Source organism: Phyllobates terribilis, unplaced genomic scaffold (genome assembly GCF_046119375.1).
Source record: "Phyllobates terribilis strain yellow unplaced genomic scaffold, ASM4611937v1 Scaffold_185__1_contigs__length_3729836, whole genome shotgun sequence".
Lineage (NCBI taxonomy): Eukaryota > Metazoa > Chordata > Amphibia > Anura > Dendrobatidae > Phyllobates > Phyllobates terribilis.
The window spans coordinates 130,904-157,310 of NW_027362945.1; positions in this window are offsets into that span (position 1 = coordinate 130,904).

Consider the following 26,407-nt stretch of genomic DNA (forward strand, 5'->3'; position numbering starts at 1 on the left):
GTGGTTTCTCCTCCGTCCTTGGTGATTACGCACACCTTTGGGTTGTCGTGGTCAGACTGCAGTACGGTGTAGGGTTCCCTTTCCCACTGGTCGTCCAACTTATGTAGCCTTCTTTTTCGCTTTAGGACTTGCTCACCAGGTTCTAGAGGACTAGCAGGGGCGTGTTGATTGAAGAGTCTTTCTTGCTTCTCTCTCACCTGGGCCAGGCTCTTCTCCACACTCTCCTGTACCTTCTTGTACTGCAGTTGCCTTTCCGTATCCCAGTCCGCATCCGGGGAGGTGTCCTCAGGTATTAGGACTCCCATCTCCAGGTCTACGGGCAGCTTTCCTGGTCTAGCTCGCATCAGGTAAGCCGGGGTGCAGTTTGTAGCATTCACCGGGATATTGTTGTATAGGTCTATCAGGTCCGGCAGTTTTTCTGGCCACAGGCTGCGTTCCTCCAGGGGCAACGTCTTCAGGAGATCAATGACTATATTGTTCATCTTCTCACACATCCCGTTGGTTTGGGGGTGGTAAGGCGTTGTACGAATCTTCTTACAGCCATAGAGGTTGCAGAACTCCTGGAAGATTTCAGCCTCGAACGCTGGACCCTGGTCTGTCAGGACCTGTTCCGGATACCCGTGTGGACGGCAGAAATATTGCTGGAAGGCTCTGGCCGCTGTTTGGGCTGTCAAGTCCTTTACCGGGACCACCACTAGAAAACGGGAATAGTGGTCCACGATTGTCAGGGCATAGATGTATCCTGACCGGCTGGGAGCCAATCTGACGTGGTCCAGAGCTACCAGCTCAAGAGGCTTCGTGGTGACGATGGGCCTCAAGGGTGTCTTCTGGCTGGCACGGTCCTTCCTCCTTAGGTGACAAGGGCCACAGTCTCTGCACCATTTTTCTACAGCTCCTCTCATGCCGACCCAAAAGAATCTTCCTCTTAGTAGGAACTCCAGTTTCTTCCAACCGAAGTGTCCCGCTCTGTCATGGTAAGCCCCCAGGACCATAGCTGCATCCCTCCTTGGGACCACGACTTGCCAGGTCAGCTCGTGCGTCCGGTGGTTGACAATCCTTCTGCACAACTTGCCTTCGTAGAGGAACAGCTTGCTCTTCTCCTTCCATAGCTGCTTGGCTTCCTCTGGGGCATCTGGATCTAAGCGGGCGTCTTCCCGGGTCAGCAGATCTTTCACCAGGCGGACTGCAGGGTCACTATCTTGGGTCTCGGCCCAGCTGTGGTGAGGTAGGGGATTCATCATCACAGTTGTTAGATCCTCCTCCTTCACGCGGTGAGAGTGTTGAGCGGCTCCATACCGGTGAAACGCGGGGAGTTCTACCTCCTCCAGCTCTTCTGGGTCTTCGTCACCTTCAGGTAAGTGAGGCATCCTTGATAGGGCGTCCGCGTTGGCGTTGGTTTTGCCTGCCCGGTACTTGATCACGAAGTCATAGTTGGAGAGACGGGCCATCCACCGCTGTTCCAGGGCACCCAGTCTTGCATTGTCCAGGTGTGTCAACGGGTTGTTGTCCGTGTACACGGTGAACTTTGCGGAGGCCAGGTAATGCTTGAAGCGTTCCGTCACGGCCCACACCACCGCCAAGAATTCTAGCTTGAAGGAGCTGTAATTCTCCGGGTTCCTTTCGGTGGGCCTCAGCTTCCGGCTGGCGTATGCGATCACCTGTTATCTGCCCTGTTGGTTTTGGGACAATACGGCTCCCAGTCCCACATTACTGGCATCTGTGTGGAGAATGAAAGGCTGGCCATAATCAGGGTAGGCCAGGATCTCATCCCCTGTGAGGGCCATCTTTAGCTGGCGGAAGGACTCCTCTTCCGGTTTATCCCACTTGAAGGGCGGCTTTTGGCTCCTGGACTTAGACTGTCCGATCAGGAGGTCCTGCATAGGAGCTGCCATCTTGGTGAACCCGGGGATGAATCTTCGGTAGTAGCCTACCAACCCGAGAAACTGTCTCACCTCTTTGATGTTCGAGGGGCTTGGCCAGCTCTTGATTGCCGTGACCTTGTCAGGGTCGGGGGCCACTCCTTCCGCGCTTACCACGTGCCCTAGGTACTGGACCTTTGGTTTCAGCAGGTGACACTTCGATGGTTTCACCTTCAGGCCATAGCCTGCCAGGGCTTCGAACACCTCGGCCAGGTGCTTCAGATGGTCCTCGTAGGTCTTCGAATAGACGATCACGTCGTCCAGGTAAAGGAGGACCGTCTCGAAGTTTCGGTGCCCTAGACAGCATTCCATCAGCCGCTGGAAGGTCCCTGGTGCGTTGCAGAGCCCGAAAGGCATGCAGTTGAATTCGCTCAGTCCCATCGGGGTGGTGAAGGCGGTCTTCTCCTTGTCAGCCTCTGCCCACAGGAACCTGCCAGTACCCGCTAGTAAGGTCCAAAGTAGAAAAGAAGTTAGCTGATTTTAGTGCGGCTAAAGACTCCTCTATTCTAGGCAGCGGATATGCGTCTTTGTGAGTGATACGGTTGATTTGTCTATAGTCGACGCACATTCTCATGGTGCCGTCTTTCTTTTTGACCAGAACCAAGGGGGCTGCCCAGGGGCTACAGCTGTCTCTAATAACCCCAGCTTCTTTCATCTCTCTTAGCATGCCCCTTGCGTTCTGATAATGTGCAGGGGGTACAGGTCTGTGCCTCTCTTTTATCGGTGGGTGGCTCCCTGTGGGGATGTGGTGTTCTATCCCCTTTACTCTGCCGAAGTCTAGCGGGTGCTTACTAAAGACTCTCTCGTACTCCTGTACCACCCAGTAGACTCCTTGTTTTTGGTGCAGGGGAGTGGAGTCAGCACCCACGTGGAGTTTCTGGCACCAGTCCTCCTTTTGTTTCTGGGAGCCATTACTCTCCGCCTGTGGAGATGGAGGCAAAGGTTCCACGGCCCTGATAGCTTTGTGTTCGACCACAAACAGCTTGGCAAGTGTAGCGTACCTGGGTAAGTGTACCTCCCTCTCCCCAATGTTGAGGATGCGGACGGGCACCCTCCCATGACGGACATCAACCACCCCCCGGGCTGTCAAAATGGTGGGCCTGCTGTCTGAGTACACGGGTTCTACCATGTCTTGGTAGTCTCTACCTCTCAACCCGATTGCAGTCCGACACCAGATCATCATTTCACTTTTGGGAGGCATGGAAATGCGGAATGGGTCACTCAGTCTTACGCTACCGATCTCACCACCAGACAGTTCTACCTGCTGCCGTCTCATCAGGGCCTTTATCTCCTTGTTGAGGATTCTCTGTTGGCTGGAACTAGCATTCACCGCCACCTGTTGTAAGATTACAATTACCTCTGAAAGACAATTTTCAATCACGTTAGTACCCACAGTTATTTTAGGGTGACTTTCATGACGGTCAATGTCCACAATAATCACTCCCTGTGCCGGTAGTTCAACTTTACCAATCTTAATGGTCATCTCCTTGAACCCCATCTGCGGCACGGGTAAGCCATTACTGGCGATGATGCTCAAGTTACCGTCTGGATACCGTTTGATATCAGCATCAGTCCAATACTGCTTAAAAAGTACATAAGGGATAGTGGTTACTTGTGACCCAGTATCCAGCAAGGCACTCATGGGGATACCGTCCAGCACCACGGGTAAAACCGAGCGCCCCCCTACGTACTTATTACGCCAATTGTAAGGGCCTGGTGATCTTATGCCTGGGGGTTGGCCCTCTGCCCCAGGTTGGACCCGTTTAAATTACAGTACCTGGAAATGTGTCCGGGCTGGTTGCATCGACGGCAAATGGGCTGTCCATCCTCTGCGTAGCGGTCTGTGGGCCTCCCTCGGAACGACGGGATCCTCCTCTGTCGACGCCATGGGACATTCTCCGGACTTGAAGCCAGCTCGATGGGTCTTGACGGGTCCACTTGCAACGCCTGGACGGTCCTGGTCAACGCCGCGACGCTCCTGGTCAGCTCCTGGACTTGGTGGTGCAGATCTTTCGACGGGGCTTGGTTCAGGGCCTGTGCATCAGCCTCCACGGAGTCCATAGAGGAGGGCGCCGCCTCCTGGTGGTAAGTGATAGCAGGGCGCCGGGGGTTTATAGCGCTACTGGTTGCAGATTCACGGAGCACCCTTATGGCCCTGTCCTTAAATTGGGCAAAGGTCAGGTCGGGGTTCTGAAAGAACATGAGGCGCAGTTGGGCCCTGTGGGCGCTAGACAGCAGACCTTCTATGAATTGTTCTGTTAGCAGCTTATCCGTTTCCTGCACACTGCCAGGGTCAGTTTGTTGAATAGCCCTCAAGGCTTCCTGCAGATTTAGGGCATAGTCTCTGATGCTGTCCTGTGCCCGCTGCTTACATCCATAGAACCTCATTTTAATCTCAGCGGAGGTACGTGTGTCAAAGGTACCCCGCAGCCGGGCCAGAATACCCTTCACAGTCCTTTTCTCCTCAGTGGGCCATGATTTTACCTCCCGCTGGGCTGCGCCAGTTAACTGCCCTGTTAATATGCTGACCTTCTGTTCCTCTGTCAGGGGGTAAACGTGGAACAAACTGTATAGCCTTTCCTTGAAGTCAGTTAGGGCATGGGGCTCCCCTGAGTATTTGGGCAGCCAGGCCGCTCCAGGGATGTAGGGCAAGGAAGAGGGTATCACCGCTGCTGCAGCTGCGTTGGTGGTAGTGGGCGCCTCTGTGTCCGTCATCTTCCTCCCCCCCTAGTTACGCGTGGCCTACCTTCCGACGATCCTCTTCTGTAGGCCGCGGCTCCGCTGCTGCTGCTATGGACGAGGACCTGGCGTCGCGTCCTGATGACGTCAGCGTCGCTCTCTCTCCCTTCCAGGACCTTGCGCAGCGTCGGTGCGTGGGGCGGAGCTTCGGATCTCGCGCGGTTTTGACGTCCACGCCCATCTTCTTCCCGCGTGGCGTCCTGAAGATGGCGTCCGATGGCGGGAAGCAGCTGCGGATGGTGGGAAGGCGGCAGAAGACGGCGGGAAACGGTCCAAGATTGCGTCCGATGGCGGGAATCGGCTCCGGATGGCGGGAAACGACTCAGGACGGCGGGAAACTTTGCCACAGGTAAGTTACAAAAGTCTTTTTCAGGCACGCAGTACCCGGTGGTTGCGGGCACGAAATCCTGCCGACTACGCCAAAGCTGACTCGCCCCCTGGGCCGTGGGGCACTCGGATCCGGGCAATAGGGAGACGATGGGGGTAGTAGTGGCGACCCGGTTCCGTGGCTCAGGGTGGTCAGGCCAATGGTAGTCTGCTATGTTCTGCTGATAATGTCCGACTACGCCACCCGTGGATTGCGGTTATTAGGAACCGCCGCTGCATGCAGACCGCTGGGGCTGATGAGGTGTGCATCTAGGGTAGTGTGACTCTCCACGGGAAGAGTGCGGCCCCAGGGCAGTATAATGGATGTTGGGAGTGATGGTAGTGGGAGTCCCAGTGCTGATAGTGCTGGAGGAGCAAGGAGCACACAGACAACAGGTTGCAGTCCAGGGTCTTTACTAAACAGGTAAACTGACCCACAAACAGTCCCGGCTAGGAGGGGACCTGGATGTCTGAGAGCAACGGGGAAATTGGCCCTGGTCAGGGTGAGGGTGTAGGCCTACCGTGCTTTCTGCGCTCCTACTGGCTATCTCCTCCTGATAGGGTAACAGCCCACGTTTCCGAGCTTTCCGTGTTTTCTCGCCTGTATGGCCTGCGACGTGGGTTCCTTTCTGCTCCCAGCCTTGTATGGCTTTACTGGTCCCTTCTGTTGTTGCAGGGCCTCCAGGCTTCTTAGACCAAGGAATATACAGTCCCTTGCGGACTGGTTCTCTGCTGGGGGATGTGGAATCCTTCCAGCCTCAGACACCAAAGTCTGGTAGATTAAGTCTGTTATCTGCCAAGACAGGCTCTCTTCGCCTCTTGTCTCTGGCTTGTGGCTCTCCTCCTGCCACACTTCCTCTTAGGTGCAGTGCAACTGTCTGTCCCTGCTCTGCTGAGACACGTCTCAGTCCTGAGACAGGTCATCTGGGTTCTCTCTAACCCTGACCTCAGCACCAGCTTTTATAGGGGCAGCCTGCTCCCCCTACTGGCCTGAGACAGGAGGCATTGCATGCTAATGTTCCCCTGACTAGAGAACCTCCCCCCTGCTCTCAGACACAGCTTTAATTACACTTGTGGCATCCAGGCCAGGGTGACACACATGTACACTTACACTACACACGTGGTCAAAACTGTTGGTACCCCTCGTTTAATGAAAGAAAAACCCACAATGGTCACAGAAATAACTTGAATCTGACAAAAGTAATAATAAATTAAAAATCTATGAAAATGAACAAATGAAAGTCAGACATTGCTTTTCTGCTTCCACAGAATAAAAAAAATAAAATAAACTGATGAAACAGGCCTGGACAGAAATGATGGTTCTTCTTAACTTTATATTTTGCTGAACAACCTTTTGAGGCAATCACTGCAATCAAACGACTCCTGTAACTGTCAATGAGACTTCTCCACCTCTCCACAGGTATTTTGGCCACTCCTCATGAGCAAACTGCTCCAGTTGTCTCATGGTTGAAGGTTGCCTTTTCCAGACGTCATGTTTCAGCTCTTTCCAAAGATGCTCAATAGGATTTAGGTCAGGGCTCATAGAAGGTCACTTCAGAATAGTCCAATGTTTTCCTCTTAGCCATTGTTGGGTGTTTTTAGCTGTGTGTTTTGGGTCATAATACTGTTGCAAGACCCATGACCTGTGACTGAGACCACGCTTTCTGACACTGAGCAGCACATTTCTCTCTAGAATCCCTTGATAGTCTTGAGATTTCATTGTACCCTGCACAGATTCAAGACACCCTGTGCCAGATGCGGCAGACCAGCCCCAAAACATAAAAGAGACTCCTCCATGTTTCACAGTAGGGACAGTGTTCTTATCTTGATATGCTTCATTTTTCCATCTGTGAACATAGATCTGATGTGCCTTGCCAAAAACTTCCATTTTTGTCTCATCTGTCCATAGGGCATTCTCCTAAAAGCTTTGTGACTTGTGAACATGTAGTTTGGCAAATTCCAGTCTGGCTTTTTTATGATTTTTTTTCAACAATGGTGTACTCCTTGGTCGTCTCCCATGAAGTCCACTTTAGATCAAACAACGACGGATGGTGCGATCTGACACTGATGTTCCTTGAGCTTGAAGTTCACCTTTAATCTCTTTAGAAGTTTTCCTGGGCTCTTTTGTTACCATTCATATTATTCGTCTCTTTGATTTGTTATCAATTTTCCTCCTGCGGCCACGTCCAGGGAGGTTGGCTACAGTCCCATGGATCTTAAATTTCTGAATAATATGTGCAACTGTAGTTACAGGAACATCAAGCTGCTTGGAGATGGTCTTATAACCTTTACCTTTAACATGCTTGTCTATAATTTTCTTTCTAATCTCCTGAGACAACTCTTTCCTTTGCTTCCTTTGGTCCATGTTGAGTGTGGTACACACCATGTCACCAAACAGCACAGTGAGTATCTGTAGCCCTATATACAGGCCCACTGACTGATTACAAGATTGTAGACACCTGTGATGCTAATTAGTGGACACAACTTGATTTAACATGTCCCTTTTGTCACATTATTTTCAGGGGTACCATCATTTCTGTCCAGGCCTATTTCAAGAGTTTAATTTTTTTTAAATTCTGTGGAAGCAGGGTTGAAAAGCAATGTCTGTCTTTCATTTGTTCATTTTCATCGATTTTTAATTTATTATTACTTTTGTCAGATTCAAGTTTTTTCTGTGACCATTGTGGGTTTTTCTTTCATTAAACGAGGGGTACCAACAATTTTGACCACGTGTGTATATAGTATATACAGAGCTCCTGTGTATGTCACTGGTGATCACTGTATTACCTATACACTATATACAGAGCTCCTGTCTATAATGTCACTGGTGATCACTGTGTTACCTGTACACTGACACTATATACAGAGCTCCTGTGTATAATGTCGCTGGTGGTAATAACAGTGTTGTTAGTTTTGTGGTTTTGTATTCATGATCAGTACTGTAGTATTTGGTCACCTTGGGGTGGTAATATATGGTCTGGTCATAGTTTGGCCATATTTGTTCCTTGTATGTGGTATTATTCAGTCACTATGTAGTGGTAATATGTGATCTAGTCAAGGTGTGGCGATATTTGTCCCTTTTGTATGTGGTATTATTGGTGTTGATATAGTGGACTGTGCTGTGTATGGCGGTCATTTTGTTCTCGCTGATCTTAACTAGGAAAAGATTTTTTTCCATTAGGCCACAGCCCCACCATCAGTATTTGGTCAGTATTTTTCTCAGGAGTGGGTGCCGAAACCAGGAATGGTTGATAAATGCAGAATTGGTGACTTGTTTCTATTATACCTTTTCTCTGATTGTTCATCACCTGTTTTGGCTCCCACTCCTGAGAAAAAATACTGACTGGATACTGACCGAATACTGATAGTAGGGCCGTGGCCTTAGCGATTAAATACTTGGACCAGAGCGGCAGAGATGCACTTACAGGGGTTCTCCGGTGAAAACAAGTAATCACCTCTCCACAGGATCATTGATAATATTGATTGGTGGGGGTCTGACTGCTTGCACACACCGGCAGAATGTGGAGCTTTTCTCCCCATTAGACTGGAGCGGCATGTGAGATGCGACCACTGATCCATTCATTCTCTCAGTGGCTGTGAGCGCTGCTCTTTTTTCCAAGTCTCTAAGAGAATGAATAGAGCTGCGGTCAGACGTCCCACCTGCCGCAGCATTTTAAAATAGGGATAAGTGTTCTGTCAGGGATAAAACTTCCCCATTCTTCCGATAGGTGCGTTTTCCAATGTTCGGACACAAATGCTCAATAAGTGATCACCTATCCTGTAGAGCCCATGGATCGGTGATAACTTGTTTTAACTAGTGTTGAGCGAGTATGTTCTGTCCGAGTATGCTCGGGCCGAGCGCCGAGTATTTACAGCTGCTCGGTGATATGGTTGAATCGCTCCCGTGTGCATGATTTGCAACTGTTTGACAGCTTTAACCCCTTAACGACATGTCACGTATTAGTACGTGCATGTCGTTATCCTCCGGTTCAGTGAGGGCTCCGGCGCTGAGCCCGCACTGAACCAAGCACATGTCAGCTGATTCTTACAGCTGACATGTGCCCGCAACAGGCGCGGGTGGAATTGCTATGAGCGCCATCTAGTGGTCGGTGCTCATAGGACAGGACCATTTCTGCTGCATACAGGGGATCTGCTGGTTCCCTGTATGTAGCAGAGGTGATCGGACAGTTGCTGCTTCAAGTCTCCTATGTAGAGTACAGAAGCAAGCAAAAAGTGAAAAAAAAGTTTTAAAAAATATGAAAAAAAATAAAAAAATGTAAAAGTTTAAATCACCCCCCTTTCGCCCCATTCAAAATAAAATCATAAAATAAACCCCACATACACATATTTGGTATTGCCGCGTTCAGAATCGCCTGATCTATCAATATAAAAATAGAATTAATGCGATCGGTAAATGGCGTAATGAGAAAAAAATTCTAAACGCCAGAATTACGTTTTTTGGTCACCGTAAAATTGCAATAAAATGCAATAACGGACGATCAAAACATCGGATCTACCCCAAAATAGCATCTATAAAAACTTCAGCTCGGTTCACAAAAAATAAGCCCTCACCCTGCCCCAGATCCCGAAAAATGGAGACGCTACGGGTCTCGGAAAATGGCACCATTTTTTTTTTTTTTTTTTACCAAACTTTGGATTTTTTTTTCATCACTTAAATAAAAAAGAACCTATACATGTTTGGTGTCTACGAGCTCTTAATGACCTGGAGAATAATAATGGCAGGTCAGTTTTAGCATTCAGTGAACGTGGTAAAAAAAATAAAAAAAAACCTCAGTGGTATTGCACTTTTTTTGCAATTTCACGGCGCTTGGAATTTTTTTCCCGTTTTCCCGTACACGGCATGGTAAAACTAGTAATGGCGTTGAAAAGTACAACTCGTCCCGCAAAAAATAAGCCCTAACATGGCCATATTGACCAAAAAATAAAAACGCTATGGCTCTGGGAACAAGTGGAGCAAAAAGCGAAAATGCAAAAACGGAAAATGCTCCGCGGCTTAAGGGGTTAATACATGTGAGGAATGTCTATTTCTTACACATTCCTCACATGTATTAAAACCGTCAAACAGTCGCAAATCATGCACACGGGAGCGATTCAACCATATCACCGAGCAGCTATAAATACTCGGAGCTCGGCCCGAGCATACTCGCCGAAAGGGTTAACAGAACATACTCGCTCAACACTAGTTTTAACCAAAGAAGCCCTTTAATGCAAACATGTCCATCCCAGTTAGAGTGTCGCCCAGTAGATGTGCAGGAGCCGCCAGTCAATGCTCCACTATAACAGCGAGAGCGGATAACAGATATTTGCATCTTGCTGTAGGTGGGCCCCTAGAGTTAATTTCCCCTGTGGGCCCCAGACACCGCAGTCCGACCCTGGTCATCAATATCAGATCAGTGAGGTTCCAACACACGGCCCCCTCACCAATAAGACAGCAGCTGGAAATACTCAGCGTAGAGCCCAAACAGCACAGCGCTGTACACTGTGTAGTGGCCGATCTTGGTACTGCAGCTCCTATTGAAATGATTGTGATCTGAGCTGTAGTACCTGAAACCAGCCATTGCACAGTGTGCGGAGCTGTGCTATTCCAGCTCTTAACACTGTGTACATCATCTTGCAGAAGTAGCTGATGTCTGGGGATTTCAGGTGTCAGACCCCCACTAATCACTGTATGAGTTCTGCTCTACTCCTTTATTAAAGGGGTGGTCTTGTGTTCCTCTCATCAGAAGCTGAAGATTTACAGTTCTGGCCGGTGGCTTGGCTGAGCCGCTTGTCTGAATTGTGCCCTCTTGCATTCTGCGGGCAGAGGCGGCTTTGCCTCTGCAGAATGGGACAGGCACAGGGGCGCTGAAGTCCACCAGTCTGCAAGTGAGCGCTTCTTGCCAAGGAGACCGGCCACTTCTCAGGTGGTCAGTAACCATAGCAATGAGCTGTACACTGCAGAATTAAAAATCTTTTCCTTCTTGAGAACAGAGAAGATTTTGAATAAGAAGGAAATTGCAAAGTTTCTTGTTTTTACAAGCTCTTTGCAATCTTAGCCTTTTAATACATTCATTTTATTTAGTTATATATTTATTTTACTCTCTTATATAGCGCCGTTAGATTTTGTAGCACCTTACAGACATTATCATCACTGTCCCCATTGGGGCTCACAATATGAATTCCCTATCAGTATGTCTTTGGAGTGTGGGAGGAAACCGGAGAACCCGGAGGAAACCCACACAAACACGGGGAGAACATACAAACTCCTTGCAGATGTTGTCCTTGCTATTATATGAACCCAGCCCCACAGCGTTAATCATTGACCCACCATGTTGCCCACATTCCTCGGCTTTTTTAAGATTTTCTGCAATGAATAAGAACACTGAAGAAAATCTAGATTGATCAACATTTCCTATCACAAATACAGTTGCTGCAAAACTTGTCCATAGTCCTGTTCCCAGCTGAAAATTGGATACAATTGTATCTTGTGTAGACAATGCTCTGTGAGCTAAATAGCCGGGATCCACTGCTACAAGGCAGGAAACAGACAGATTCTGCTGATGGGTTCTGCTCCCAGAGCATTATTCAGCCCGGACATCTCAGCTCAGAGCAAAACCAGCTATAAGGCTGTGTGCACACCTAGCAGATTTGATGCAGATTTACATGCGTTTTTTCTGCCAGAGAGAAGCGTTTTCACATGCGTTTTTTCAAGCACTTTTCCAAGCAATTTTGAGCATCACTTGGAAAAGTGCTTGACAAGTTGATCACACAATATAAATCCATGCAACCGACATGGATCTATAATGTGTGAACAACTTAGATGCTTTAAATGCAGCATCTATAGTAAAAAAAAGAAAACGTTAATAAATAAAAAAAAACAACGGTATATTCACCTCTCCGGCGGCCCCCGGTCTGCTCTCCGGTCTCCTCCGGTCTGCTCCCGGCCGCGTCTTCTCTCTTCAGCGTCCCGCAGTGTACGGTCAGGACCTGCGGTGACGTCATTTAGTCAGCTGATGGTCACGCGACCATCACCTGATGCCGACGTCAGCGGTCATGCAACCATCACCTGACTAAATGACGTCACCGCAGGTCCTGACAGTACAGACAGCAGACCGGAGGAGACCGGAGAGCAGACCGGGGGCCGCCGGAGAGGTGAATATACAGGTTTTGTTTGTTTTTAACTTTTTTATTTCTTTTTTTCACCGCGTGGTAGCCGGGATGAAGAGGAGTTGTAGTCTCGTCTTCCTCCCAGATACCACACGCATCGCGAATAAGCTTCAGCGTAATCGCAGTAGAAATGGTCATGCTGCGTTTTGCAAAGTAATGCGAATTCGGCGCGCAAATTAGCGCATCATGTGCACAGCACATCCGAATTCACATGGCTTTGCATGGCAGACTGTTCTACAAACGTTTTCGCGGCCATAAAAATGCCGCAAAAATGCTACAAAAACGCTGCGTGGGCACATGGCCTAAGGCTGTGTGCCCACAATGCGTTTTTTAAGTGTTTCGGCATGGCAAAAACGCTGCAGAAACGCTTAAAAACGCATGTTAGAAGGTCTGCCATGTTCCCCAATGATAGTCCGCATGTGCTGTGCACATGCTGCGGAAATTTCCACTGCGGATTATCATTGCGGAAAAAAACGCAGCACTACCAATTATTTCGCGTAAGCGCTGCTTTTTCGCCGCCATTGACTTGCATTGGAACAAATGGATTCCGCTTCACTAGATAAGCACATGCGGAATACATGCGTTCAATGTGCGGATGGTACCCGCGTGTGGAGGATGGGAGACTCTCCTCCGGACCCGGGTACCATAGAACCTGTCAAAAAAAAGAATAAAATATAAAATAAATGTTATATTTACCTTCTGACGGCCCCCGCTGCGCTCGTCCTCCCATGCCGGCAGCTCGCGATGGACTGAAGGACCTGCGCTGACGTCATAGTCATATGACAGCAGGTCCTTCAGTGTACCGCGATCTGCCGGCAGCCAGGACGGAGCGAAGCAAGACTGCGGGGGCCATCGGAAGTTAAGTATAGATTTATAGATGGTGGCCTGATTCTAACGCATCATTCTAACGCATCGGGTATTCTAGAATATGTATGCGGCAGACCGGGCGCAATCAGCAGAGCGGTGTTTTAATTTGGCGCCAAAATCGCTGATTGGTCGCGGCCAACAACCGCGACCAATCAGCAAAGCGGTGTTGAAATTTAGCGGCTATATCGCTGATTGGTCACGGCCGGCAGTCGCGACTAATCAGCAGGGCGGGGTTTAAATTTTGCGCCAATAATGCTGATTGGTCGCGGCCAGCGAACGTGACCAATCAGCAGAGCGGGGTTTAAATTTTGCGCCAATAATGCTGATTGGTTGCAGCCGCCGGTCGCGACCAATCAGCAAAGCGGTGTTTAAATTTGGCGCCAATAGTAGTGACTGGTCACGGCCACGACCATTCAGCAGAGCGGTGTTTAAATTTGGCGGCAATAATGCTGATTAGTCGCGGCCGGCAATTTGGCGCCAACAATACTGATTAGTCGCGGCCGGCAACCGCGACCAATCAGCAGAGCGGGGTTTAAATTTGGCGCCAAAATTGCTGATTGGTGGCGGCCGGCTGTCTCGACCAATCAGCAGAGCGGGGTTTAAATTTGGCGCCAATAATGCTGATTGGTCGCAATCGCCGCCCGCGACCAATCAGCAGAGCGGTGTTTAAATTTGGCGCCAATACTGCTGATTGGTCGCGGTTGCCGGCCGCGACCAATCAGCATAGCGGGGTTTAAATTTGGCGCCAATACTGCTGATTGGTCGCGGACGGCGACCGCGACCAATCAGCAGAGCGGTGTTTAAATTTTGCGCCAATACTGCTGATTGATCTCGGCCAGCGACCGCGATCAATCAGCAGAGCGGTGTTTAAATTTGGCACCAGTAATGCTGATTAGTCGCGGCCGGCATCCGCGACCAACTAGCGGAGCGGGTTTAAATTTGGCGCCAAAATCGCTGATTGGTCGCGTCTGGCGTCCGCGACCAATCAGCACAGCAGTGTTTAAATGTGGCGGCAAGATCGGTGATTGGTCGCGGCCGCTATTTAAATGTGGCGCCCAAATCGGTGATTGGTCACGGGCAGCGGCCGCGACCAATCAGCAGAGCGGTGTTTAACTTTAGCGCCAAGATCACTGATTGGTCGCGTGTGGAGAGCGAGACCAATCAGTGAATCGTATTGGTGAGGACCGGGGAGCGGAATCGTATTAGTGAGGACCGGGGAGCGCCGCTGCCTGTGCGGCTACTTCCGCTGCGAGAAGCCGGGAGATGAGCGACTGCTCGCAGCAGAAGTATCCGGACCCGCAGCGCCGCTCCCCGGTCCTCCCTTGACACCCTAGCCGCTGATGTCCCCACAGTATCCGCATGGTGTTACAAAGGTCCGGACATTTGTGTTAAAAATCGGTGATTGGTCGCTGGCGCTGCCCGCGACCAATCACCGATTTGGGCGCCAAATTTAAATATCGGCCGCGACCAATCACCGATCTTGGCTCCACATTTAAACACCGCTGTGCTGATTGGTCGCCGACGCTTGGCGCGACCAATCACCGATTTTGGCGCCACATTTAAATAGCGTCCGCGACCAATCAGTACAGCGGTGTTTAAATGTGGAGCCAAGATTGGTGATTGGTCGCGGCCGATATTTAAATTTGGCGCCCAAATCGGTGATTGGTCGCGGGCAGCGTCCGCGACCAATCAGCACAGTAGTGTTTAACTTTTGCGGCAAGATCAGTGATTGGTCGCGGGCCAAGACCGCGACCAATCACCGATTTGTGCGGCACATTTAAATAGCGGCTGCGACCAATTGGATGTCAGCGCCGCTCCCCGGTCCTCCCTTCACACCCTAGCCGCTGATGTCCCCACAGTATCCGCATGATGTTACAAAGGTCCGGACAATTGTGTTAAAAATCGCTGATTGGTCGCCGACGCTGGGCGCGACCAATCACCGATTTTGGCGCCACATTTAAATAGCGTCGGCGACCAATCAGCGATTTTTAACACAAATGTCCGGACCTTTGTAACACCATGCAGATACTGTGGGGACATCAGCGGCTAGGGTGTGAAGGGAGGACCGGGGAGCGGCGCTGACATCCATGCGGCTAGGGTGTGAAGGGAGGACCGGGGAGCGGCGCTGACATCCATGCGGCTAGGGTGTGAAGGGAGGACCGTTGAGCGGCGCTGACATCCAATTGGTCGCGGCCGCTATTTAAATGTGCCGCACAAATCGGTGATTGGTCGCGGTCTTGGCCCGCGACCAATCACTGATCTTGCCGCAAAAGTTAAACACTACTGTACTGATTGGTCGCGGACGCTGCCCGCGACCAATCACCGATTTGGGCGCCAAATTTAAATATCGGCCGCGACCAATCACCGATCTTGGCTACACGATTTTGGCTCCCGGCTGCATCTCCGTCCCGCAGATGGGTCCGGCGGTCGATGTCCTTCTGCTGGTACCGGCCGGGAGATGAGCGCCTCGCGGCGCTCATCTCCCGGCTGCATCGCCGCTGAGCTCCGTCCCGCAGATGAGCCGCTAACGGCCGCCATCTTTTTTCAGAAATCCCGCGGCGCTGATTGGCCGCTGCCGGACCAATGAGCGACGCGGGATTTCCAGGACAGACGGACAAACAGACAGACAGACAGACGGGATAAGACAATTATACAGTAGATTTTTTTATTTTTAACCAGTCTTTGGGGTCACACTATATAAATCCATGCCGTTTTCATGGATTTCTATAGTGTGACCAAATTGACAAGCACTTTCCAAGTGATGCTAATATCGCTTGTAAAGCGCTTGTCAACCCGCATGTGGAAATGCATGTGAAGAACGCTTCACTTCTGCATGTCCCTGGCAGGAAAAACGCATGTACAATCCGCATGTACAATCCGCATGTACAATCCGCATGTACAATCCGCATGTACAATCCGCATATACAATCCGCATATACAATTCGCATGTACAATCCGTATGTACAATCCGCATGTACAATCCGCATATACAATCCGCATATACAATCCGCATGTACAATCCGCATGTACAATCCGCATGTACAATCCGCATATACAATCCGCATGTACAATCCGCATGTACAATCCGCATGTACAATCCGCATGTACAATCCGCATATACAATCCGCATATACAATCCGCATGTACAATCCGTATGTACAATCCGCATGTACAATCCGCATATACAATCCGCATATACAATCCGCATGTACAATCCGCATGTACAATCCGCATGTACAATCCGCATGCACAATCCGCATGTACAATCCGCATGTACAATCCGCATGTACAATCCGCATGTACAATCCGCATGTACAATCCGCATGCGTTTTTTCTGCCAGGGAGATGCAGAAACGCTCAGGAAAAATCCGGAGCTTTTGTGCATCGTGGGCACATAGCCTAAGTCTCTGCATTTGTCTGCTTACACATCTGTACATTTCTGAACACATTCAGCAAAAATTGCAGTACATTTGTTAAAATTGGGCATATAGCATACTATAGGTGCTTCTCACAAAATTAGAATATCATCAAAAAGTTAATTTATTTCAGTTCTTCAATACAAAAAGTAAAACTCATATTATATAGAGTCATTACAGACAGAGTGATCTATTTCAAGTGTTTATTTCTGTTAATGCTATTATCTCAGTAAATTAGAATACTTTATAACACCAGCTTGAAAAATGTTTTTAAAATCTGAAATGTTATCCTACTGAAATGTATGTTCAGTAAATGCCCTCAATACTTGGCCAGGCTCCTTTTGCATCAATTACTGCATCAATGCGGCAATGTGGCATGGAGGGATCAGCCTGTGACACTGCTGAGGTGTTATGGAAGCCCAGGTGGCTTTGATAGAAGCCTTCAGCTCGTCTGCATTGTTGGGTCTGGTGTCTCTCATCTTTCTCTTGACAATACCCCATAGATTCTCTATAATAGATTCTCTATGGGGTTAAGGTCAGGTGAGTTTGCTGCCAATCAAGCACAGTGATACTGTTGTGTAAACCAGGTATTGGTACTTTTGGCCGTGTGGACAGGGGCCAAGTCCTGCTGGAAAATGACATTTCCATCTCCATAAAGCTTGTCGGCAGAGGGAAGCATGAAGTGCTCTACAATGTCCTGGTAGACGGGTGCGCTGACTTTGGTCTTGATAAAACACAGTGGACCTACACCAGCAGATGACATGGCCCCCAAACCATCACCGATTGTGGAAACTTCACACGAGACCTCCAGCAGCTTGGATTGTGGCCTCTCCACTCTTCCTCCAGACTCTGGGACCTTGATTTCCAAATTAAATGCAAAATTTACTTTCATCGGAAAACAACACCTTGGACCACTGAGCAACAGTCCAGGTGTTTTTCTCCTTGGCCCAGGTAAGATGCTTCTGGCGTTGTCTATTGGTCATGAGTGGCTCGACACAAGGAATGTGACACTTGTAGCCCATGTCCTGGATACGTCTGTGTGTGATGGCTCTTGAAGCAATGACTCCAGCAGCAGTCCACTCCTTGTGAATCTTCCCCAAATGTTTGAATGGCCTTTCCTTAACAATCTTTTCAAGGCTGCGGTTATCCCGGTTGCTTGTGCACCTCTTCCTACCACACTTTTTCTTTCCACTCAACTTTCCATAAATATGCTTGGATACAGCACTCTGTTAACAGCCAGCTTCTTTAGCAATGACCTTTTGTGGTTTACACTCCTTGTGGAGTGTGTCAATGACTGCCTTCTGGACATCTGTCAAGTCAGCAGTCTTCCCCATGATTGTGGAGCCTACTGAAACAGACAAAGGGACCTTTTTAAATGCGTAAGAAGCCTTTGCAGGTGATTTTTGTTAATTATTCTAATTTACTGAGATAATGACTTTGTGTTTTCATTGGCTGTAAGCCATCATTATCAACATTAACAGAAATAAACACTTGAAATAGATCACTCTGTAATGACTCTGTATAATATATGAGTTTCACTTTTTGGATTGAAGAGCTGAAATAAATTAACTTTTTGATGATATTCTAATTTTGTGAGAAGCACCTGTATGTTTGATGCATCTCATTAGCTAAGCTCAACCTCTTCCTTGCTTCACCTCAATTTGAGCCATAAATTGTGATATTTCATTTTGGTGCATTTTATGACTCCTTTTTGTCACACTTTTCTCATAACTATTTTTTTTATAACTGAGGGAAAATAACAAAATCTTATTTGTTGTACTCAAGTTTTCACAGAAACATCTGATAAAGTGTTGACTTATTTTTCTGAGTTAAACTCTTCCTTTTGGCCCTCTATATATTTGAGTTTGACAGCCCTGATGTAGATGGATGATGATGTGGCAAGAAGGGGCAGAGGGGCAGAGCCTCCTGGCTCTCAGCTTCGCTCTCCACTGCTCACAGGAGACAGCAGTTACTTCACAAATGTAACTGATAGAAAAGATGTCACGTAAGAGGGGGTCAGGGGAGCGATGTGCTGCAGGAAGAGGAGGATTAGGCAGGGAGCGCTGTGCTGCAGGAAGAGGAGGATTAGGCAGGGGAGTGATGTAATGCAGGAGGGGGAGGCTTAGGCAGGGAAGCGATGTGCTGCAGGAAGAGGTGGCTTATGCAGGGGAGTGATGTAATGCAATAGGAGAGGATTAGGCAGGGAGCGATATGCTGCAGGAAGTGCAGGATTTGGCAGTGGGCGATGTGGTGCAAGAGGGGATTTGGCAGTGGGTGATGTGGTGCAGGAAGGGGGAGATTTAGAAAGGGCACAATGTGCTGCAAGGAGGGGAGGATTAGACGGGAGCAATGTGCCGCAAGAGGGGGAGGTTTAGACAGGGGAGTGATGTGCTGCAGGAGTGGGAGAATTAAGCGGTGAGAAACATGCTGCAGGACGGGGAGGGTTAGGCAGGGGAGCAATGTGCTGCAGGTGGAAGGAGAATCTGTGACTACAGCCCAGTGTTTAAGGTTTATTGGAGCCTGTCTTTTATATATTTTATTGTTTTTTTTTCTGACAAAACTGCATAACATCTGACATGAAGTCCGCTTAGCAGTCACTGTCCCTGTAGATTGTTACTGTCCAGGTTCACCGCGGTCTCTTTTTGTTTTTAGTGCCAATCTGACAGCAGTGAAGGTTCCGCTGATAATGGCGGTCGGGTTCCGAATAGAATGTTCATGTCTGTTCTCATTGTAGTAACATCACGGAATATGCTAATTTCTTCTGACCACACCCGATGACTGAATAAAGGCGCCTCACCCACTTGTCTATGTCATCACTTTGTGGTGTCACAATGATCTAAGGGGATAAAAAAACGCTCCTGGCAGCTTTACAGTCATTCGTCCCTTCGTGTTAAAGGAGCAGGATGATAGAGCCGCACCATGCCAGCCAGAAGAAAAGAAAGTGGAGCCCTTCAAGATGATGAAGCAAGAAAGCAGACTGTGGAAGGCCATCCAGGACCAAGAGCATCATGAGGGCCTGGTAACGTATACTACACAACTGTTCTGTATATGCTCATGCCATGTAAACCTATGGTGGCCGATTCATCAAGGCTGGTGGATTTCTATACCAGCATTCATGAAGCGCCTATTGGAGGAACGTGCACCAAATTCATTAAAAAGACTAAACCTCTTAATGAACTTGACTCATCCTTAAAGGGGTTGTTCCCTTTCAATAAATGAATGTCCCTAGCTGCAGGTAATTTAATTAAAAAAAAGAGGTTCCACCATCTCAGAGCTGCAGCAGCTCAGTGCGCTCAGCTGGGCAGTCCGTCTGATTACATTTGTTGGCTGCGGCAGTATTGAGGTGATGGCAGTGCCATACACAATCCCAGGAATGGGTCAGGACAGCACAGTTTGATTCTTTATACCTGCAGCCAGGGTCATTCATTTATTGAAATATCCCCTTAAAGCTGACGTACTACACCTCAAGAAATGTACTCCAGTCAAAAGATGGAGTCAATTTCAGTCCTATTTTACACCACTTTTCCAGCCTAATTTGTAATAAGTTTTCAGGTAAAGCTAAGCCACAAGCGGTCCAGATAAGCTCTGTTCACTATTTAAGAAGTTAAAAGAGTGGGTGTAAAAAGGTCAGAGTATTTAAATGTAAGTTGCGCAGGAATTTACTGAGATTCAAACAGTTGTGCAACACATTTCCGGTGAAAACTGCTTGATGAAAAATGTTCCTTGAATAATATAACATTTCAGGTTAGTGGTAATAGATTTTATTATGGGACGTTGATCCAGGGAACTAGTCTGATTGCCATATGTGGAGTCGGGAAGGAATTTTTCCCCTAAAATGGGGCAATTAGCATCTGCCTCATGGGGTTTTTGCCTTCCTCTGGATCAACACATTAGCTTTTAGGTTGAACTTGATGGACTTGTGTCTTTCAACCTTAAAACTATGAAACTGTCCCTGTATTGAGGTTCAAGGGTGAAGCCCAGGGTTCATTTGGAACCATCAGAAATGGTGTGTTTTGCGCCCAGTCTGTTCAAGGAAGCCTGTTTGAGCCAACGGCCTCAGAAATATCCTAACATTTCAGAAAGTAGCAATAGTTAGGGTGGCTGAACCATTCTAGCCTTAAGTTTGCCCCTCCAGTCAGCATCTACTATGTAGATGCAATCAAGGCCATGTAATAAGTCTTTATCGCTGTACAGGGCTGTAAGAGTGAAGGCCAGAGTTCCTTTGGAACCTGTAGGATAGACTGGCTTTTGCCAAGTCTTTCCAAAGAAGCTTTTTTGAGCCATAGGCCTCAGACAGGTCCTAACAAGAAAGTGGCATTAGATAGGTTTTTCTTTAGTTAGGATTGATTCAACTACTCAAGCCTGAAGCGCACTCCTCCGGCCAGCAGCTACTCTGTAGATGCAACCCTGGGCCTATGGTAAGTATCTATCCCTGTACAGGGGTGTAATGGTAAAAACCTGGGTTCCCTTGGGATCTGCAGAATGGAGTAGCTTGCGCCAAGTCTGTCCGAGGAAGTCTGTTTGAGCCAACAGCCTTAAACAGATCCCAGTATTTAGGAAAAAAAAAAGCTTCAGTTAGAGTTGAATCAACCACTATAGCCTCAAGCTCGCTCCTCCGGCCAGCAGCTACTCTGTAGATGCAGCCCTGGGCCTATGGTAAGTATCTATCCATGTACAGGCGTGTAATGGTAAAGGCCAGGGTTCTCTTGGGATCTGCAGAATGGAGTAGCTTGCGCCAAGTCTGTCCGAGAAAGCCTTTTTGAGCTGATGGATTTAAACAAATTTCAACATTTAGGAAAAAAGCATTAATCTATTTCAGTTAGAGTTAATTCAATTACTCTAGCATAAAGATCCTAATTCACTTTGTCTAAAGAAAGTTAGTTGGCAAATTTTTATTGTGTGAGCAATGAGGTTATGGAACTCTCTACCACATGAACTTGAAATACTTAATTTTCTAAAAAAAATTCAAGGAGGGCATATGTGTGCCTTTCTTGAATAATATAAAATTGCAGGTTATCCGTACTAGATTTTGTTATGGGACGTTGATCCAGGGAACTAGTCTGATTGCCATATGTGGAGTCGGGAAGGAATGTTTCCTCTAATATGGGGCAATTAGCATCTGCCTCATGGGGTTTTTGCCTTCCTCTGGATCAACACATTAGCTTTTAGGTTGAACTTGATGGACTTGTGTCTTTCAACCTTAAAACTATGAAACTGTCCTTGTATTGAGGTTCAAGGGTGAAGCCCAGGGTTCATTTGGAAACATCAGAAATGGTGTGTTTTGCGCCCAGTCTGTCCAAGGAACCTGTTTGAGCCAACGGCCTCAGAAATATCCTAACATTTAAGAAAGTAGCAATAGTTAGGGTTGGCTGAACCATTCTAGCCTTAAGTTTGCCCCTCCAGTCAGTATCTACTATGTAGATGCAATCAAGGCCCTGCAATAAGTCTTTATCGCTGTACAGAGCTGAAAGAGTGAAGGCCAGAGTTCCTTTGGAACCTGTAGGATAGACTGGCTTTTGCCAAGTCTTTCCAAAGAAGCTTTTTTGAGCCATAGGCCTCAGACAGGTCCTAACAAGAAAGTGGCATTAGATAGGTTTTTCTTTAGTTAGGATTGATTCAACTACTCAAGCCCCAAGCGCACTCCTCCGGCCAGCAGCTACTCTGTAGATGCAACCCTGGGCCTATGGTAAGTATCTATCCCTGTACAGGGGTGTAATGGTAAAAACCAGGGTTCCCTTGGGATCTGCAGAATGGAGTAGCTTGCGCCAAGTCTGTCCGAGGAAGTCTGTTTGAGCCAACAGCCTTAAACAGATCCCAGTATTTAGGAAAAAAAAGCTTTAGTTAGAGTTGAATCAACCACTATAGCCTCAAGCTCGCTCCTCCGGCCAGCAGCTACTCTGTAGATGCAGCCCTGGGCCTATGGTAAGTATCTATCCCTGTACAGGGGTGTAATGGTAAAGGCCAGGGTTCCCTTGGGATCTGCAGAATGGAGTAGCTTGCGCCAAGTCTGTCCGAGAAAGCCTTTTTGAGCTGATGGATTTAAACAAATTTCAACATTTAGGAAAAAAGCATTAATCTATTTCAGTTAGAGTTAATTCAATTACTCTAGCATAAAGATCCTAATTCACTTTGTCTAAAGGAAGTTAGTTGGCAAATTTTTATTGTGTGAGCAATGAGGTTATGAAACTCTCTACCACATGAAATTGAAATACTTAATTTTCTAAAAAAAATTCAAGGAGGGCATGTGTGTGCCTTTCTTGAATAATATAAAATTGCAGGTTATCCGTACTAGATTTTGTTATGGGACGTTGATCCAGGGAACTAGTCTGATTGCCATATGTGGAGTCGGGAAGGAATTTTTCCCCTAATATGGGGCAATTAGCATCTGCCTCATGGGGTTTTTGCCTTCCTCTGGATCAACACATTAGCTTTTAGGTTGAACTTGATGGACTTGTGTCTTTCAACCTTAAAACTATGAAACGGTCCCTGTATAGAGGTTCAAGGGTGAAGCCCAGGGTTCATTTGGAAACATCAGAAATGGTGTGTTTTGCGCCCAGTCTGTCCAAGGAAGCCTGTTTGAGCCAACGGCCTCAGAAATATCTTAACATTTAAGAAAGTAGCAATAGTTAGGGTTGGCTGAACCATTCTAGCCTTAAGTTTGCCCCTCCAGTCAGCATCTACTATGTAGATGCAATCAAGGCCCTGTAATAAGTCTTTATCGCTGTACAGGGCTGTAAGAGTGAAGGCCAGAGTTCCTTTGGAACCTGTAGGATAGACTGGCTTTTGCCAAGTCTTTCCAAAGAAGCTTTTTTGAGCCATAGGCCTCAGACAGGTCCTAACAAGAAAGTGGCATTAGATAGGTTTTCCTTTAGTTAGGATTGATTCAACTACTCAAGCCTCAAGCGCACTCCTCCGGCCAGCAGCTACTCTGTAGATGCAACCCTGGGCCTATGGTAAGTATCTATCCCTGTACAGGGGTGTAATGGTAAAAACCAGGGTTCCCTTGGGATCTGCAGAATGGAGTAGCTTGCGCCAAGTCTGTCCGAGGAAGTCTGTTTGAGCCAACAGCCTTAAACAGATCCCAGTATTTAGGAAAAAAAAGCTTTAGTTAGAGTTGAATCAACCACTATAGCCTCAAGCTCGCTCCTCTGGCCAGCAGCTACTCTGTAGATGCAGCCCTGGGCCTATGGTAAGTATCTATCCCTGTACAGGGGTGTAATGGTAAAGGCCAGGGTTCCCTTGGGATCTGCAGAATGGAGTAGCTTGCGCCACGTCTGTCCGAGAAAGCCTTTTTGAGCTGATGGATTTAAACAAATTTCAACATTTAGGAAAAAAGCATTAATCTATTTCAGTTAGAGTTAATTCAATTACTCTAGCATAAAGATCCTAATTCACTTTGTCTAAAGGAAGTTAGTTGGCAAATTTTTATTGTGTGAGCAATGAGGTTATGAAACTCTCTACCACATGAAATTGAAATACTTAATTTTCTAAAAAAAATTCAAGGAGGGCATGTGTGTGCCTTTCTTAAATAATATAAAATTGCAGGTTATCTGTACTAGATTTTGTTATGGGACGTTGATCCAGGGAACTAGTCTGATTGCCATATGTGGAGTCGGGAAGGAATTTTTCCCCTAATATGGGGCAATTAGCATCTGCCTCATGGGGTTTTTGCCTTCCTCTGGATCAACACATTAGCTTTTAGGTTGAACTTGACAGACTTGTGTCTTCAACCTTAAAACTATGAAACGGTCCCTGTATAGAGGTTCAAGGGTGAAGCCCAGGGTTCATTTGGAAACATCAGAAATGGTGTGTCTTGCGCCAAGTCTGTCCAAGGAAGCCTGTTTGAGCCAATGGCCTCAGAAATATCCTAACATTTAAGAAAGTAGCAATAGTTAGGGTTGGCTGAACCATTCTAACTTTAAGTTTGCCCCTCCAGTCAGCATCTACTATGTAGATGCAATCAAGGCCCTGTAATAAGTCTTTATCACTGTACATGGCTGTAAGAGTGAAGGCCAGAGTTCCTTTGGAACCTGTAGGATAGACTGGCTTTTGCCAAGTCTTTCCAAAGAAGCTTTTTTGAGCCATAGGCCTCAGACAGGTCCTAACAAGAAAGTGGCATTAGATAGGTTTTTCTTTAGTTAGGATTGATTCAACTACTCAAGCCTCAAGCGCACTCCTCCGGCCAGCAGCTACTCTGTAGATGCAACCCTGGGCCTATGGTAAGTATCTATCCCTGTACAGGTGTGTAATGGTAAAAACCAGGGTTCCCGTGGGATCTGCAGAATGGAGTAGCTTGCGCCAAGTCTGTCCGAGGAAGTCTGTTTGAGCCAACAGCCTTAAACAGATCCCAGTATTTAGGAAAAAAAAGCTTTAGTTAGAGTTGAATCAACCACTATAGCCTCAAGCTCGCTCCTCCGGCCAGCAGCTACTCTGTAGATGCAGCCCTGGGCCTATGGTAAGTATCTATCCCTGTACAGGGGTGTAATGGTAAAGGCCAGGGTTCCCTTGGGATCTGCAGAATGGAGTAGCTTGCGCCAAGTCTGTCCGAGAAAGCCTTTTTGAGCTGATGGATTTAAACAAATTTCAACATTTAGGAAAAAAGCATTAATCTATTTCAGTTAGAGTTAATTCAATTACTCTAGCATAAAGATCCTAATTCACTTTGTCTAAAGGAAGTTAGTTGGCAAATTTTTATTGTGTGAGCAATGAGGTTATGAAACTCTCTACCACATGAAATTGAAATACTTAATTTTCTAAAAAAAATTCAAGGAGGGCATGTGTGTGCCTTTCTTGAATAATATAAAATTGCAGGTTATCCGTACTAGATTTTGTTATGGGACGTTGATCCAGGGAACTAGTCTGATTGCCATATGTGGAGTCGGGAAGGAATTTTTCCCCTAATATGGGGCAATTAGCATCTGCCTCATGGGGTTTTTGCCTTCCTCTGGATCAACACATTAGCTTTTAGGTTGAACTTGATGGACTTGTGTCTTTCAACCTTAAAACTATGAAACGGTCCCTGTATAGAGGTTCAAGGGTGAAGCCCAGGGTTCATTTGGAAACATCAGAAATGGTGTGTTTTGCGCCAAGTCTGTCCAAGGAAGCCTGTTTGAGCCAACGGCCTCAGAAATATCCTAACATTTAAGAAAGTAGCAATAGTTAGGGTTGGCTGAACCATTCTAACCTTAAGTTTGCCCCTCCAGTCAGCATCTACTATGTAGATGCAATCAAGGCCCTGTAATAAGTCTTTATCACTGTACAGGGATGTAAGAGTGAAGGTCAGAGTTCCTTTGGAACCTGTAGGATAGACTGGCTTTTGCCAAGTTTTTCCAAAGAAGCTTTTTTGAGCCATAGGCCTCAGACAGGTCCTAACAAGAAAGTGTCATTAGATAGGTTTTTCTTTAGTTAGGATTGACTCAACTACTCAAGCCTCAAGCGCACTCCTCCGGCCAGCAGCTACTCTGTAGATGCAACCCTGGGCCTATGGTAAGTATCTATCCCTGTACAGGGGTGTAATGGTAAAAACCAGGGTTCCCTTGGGATCTGCAGAATGGAGTAGCTTGCGCCAAGTCTGTCCGAGGAAGTCTGTTTGAGCCAACAGCCTTAAACAGATCCCAGTATTTAGGAAAAAAAAGCTTTAGTTAGAGTTGAATCAACCACTATAGCCTCAAGCTCGCTCCTCCGGCCAGCAGCTACTCTGTAGATGCAACCCTGGGCCTATGGTAAGTATCTATCCCTGTACAGGGGTGTAATGGTAAAGGCCAGGGTTCCCTTGGGATCTGCAGAATGGAGTAGCTTGCACCAAGTCTGTCCGAGGAAGCCTTTTTGAGCCAATGGCCTTAGACAGAACCCATCATTTAGTAATAAAAAAGCTTTAGTTAGAGTTATAGCCTCAAGCTCGCTCCTCTGGCCAGCAGCTACTCTGTAGATGCA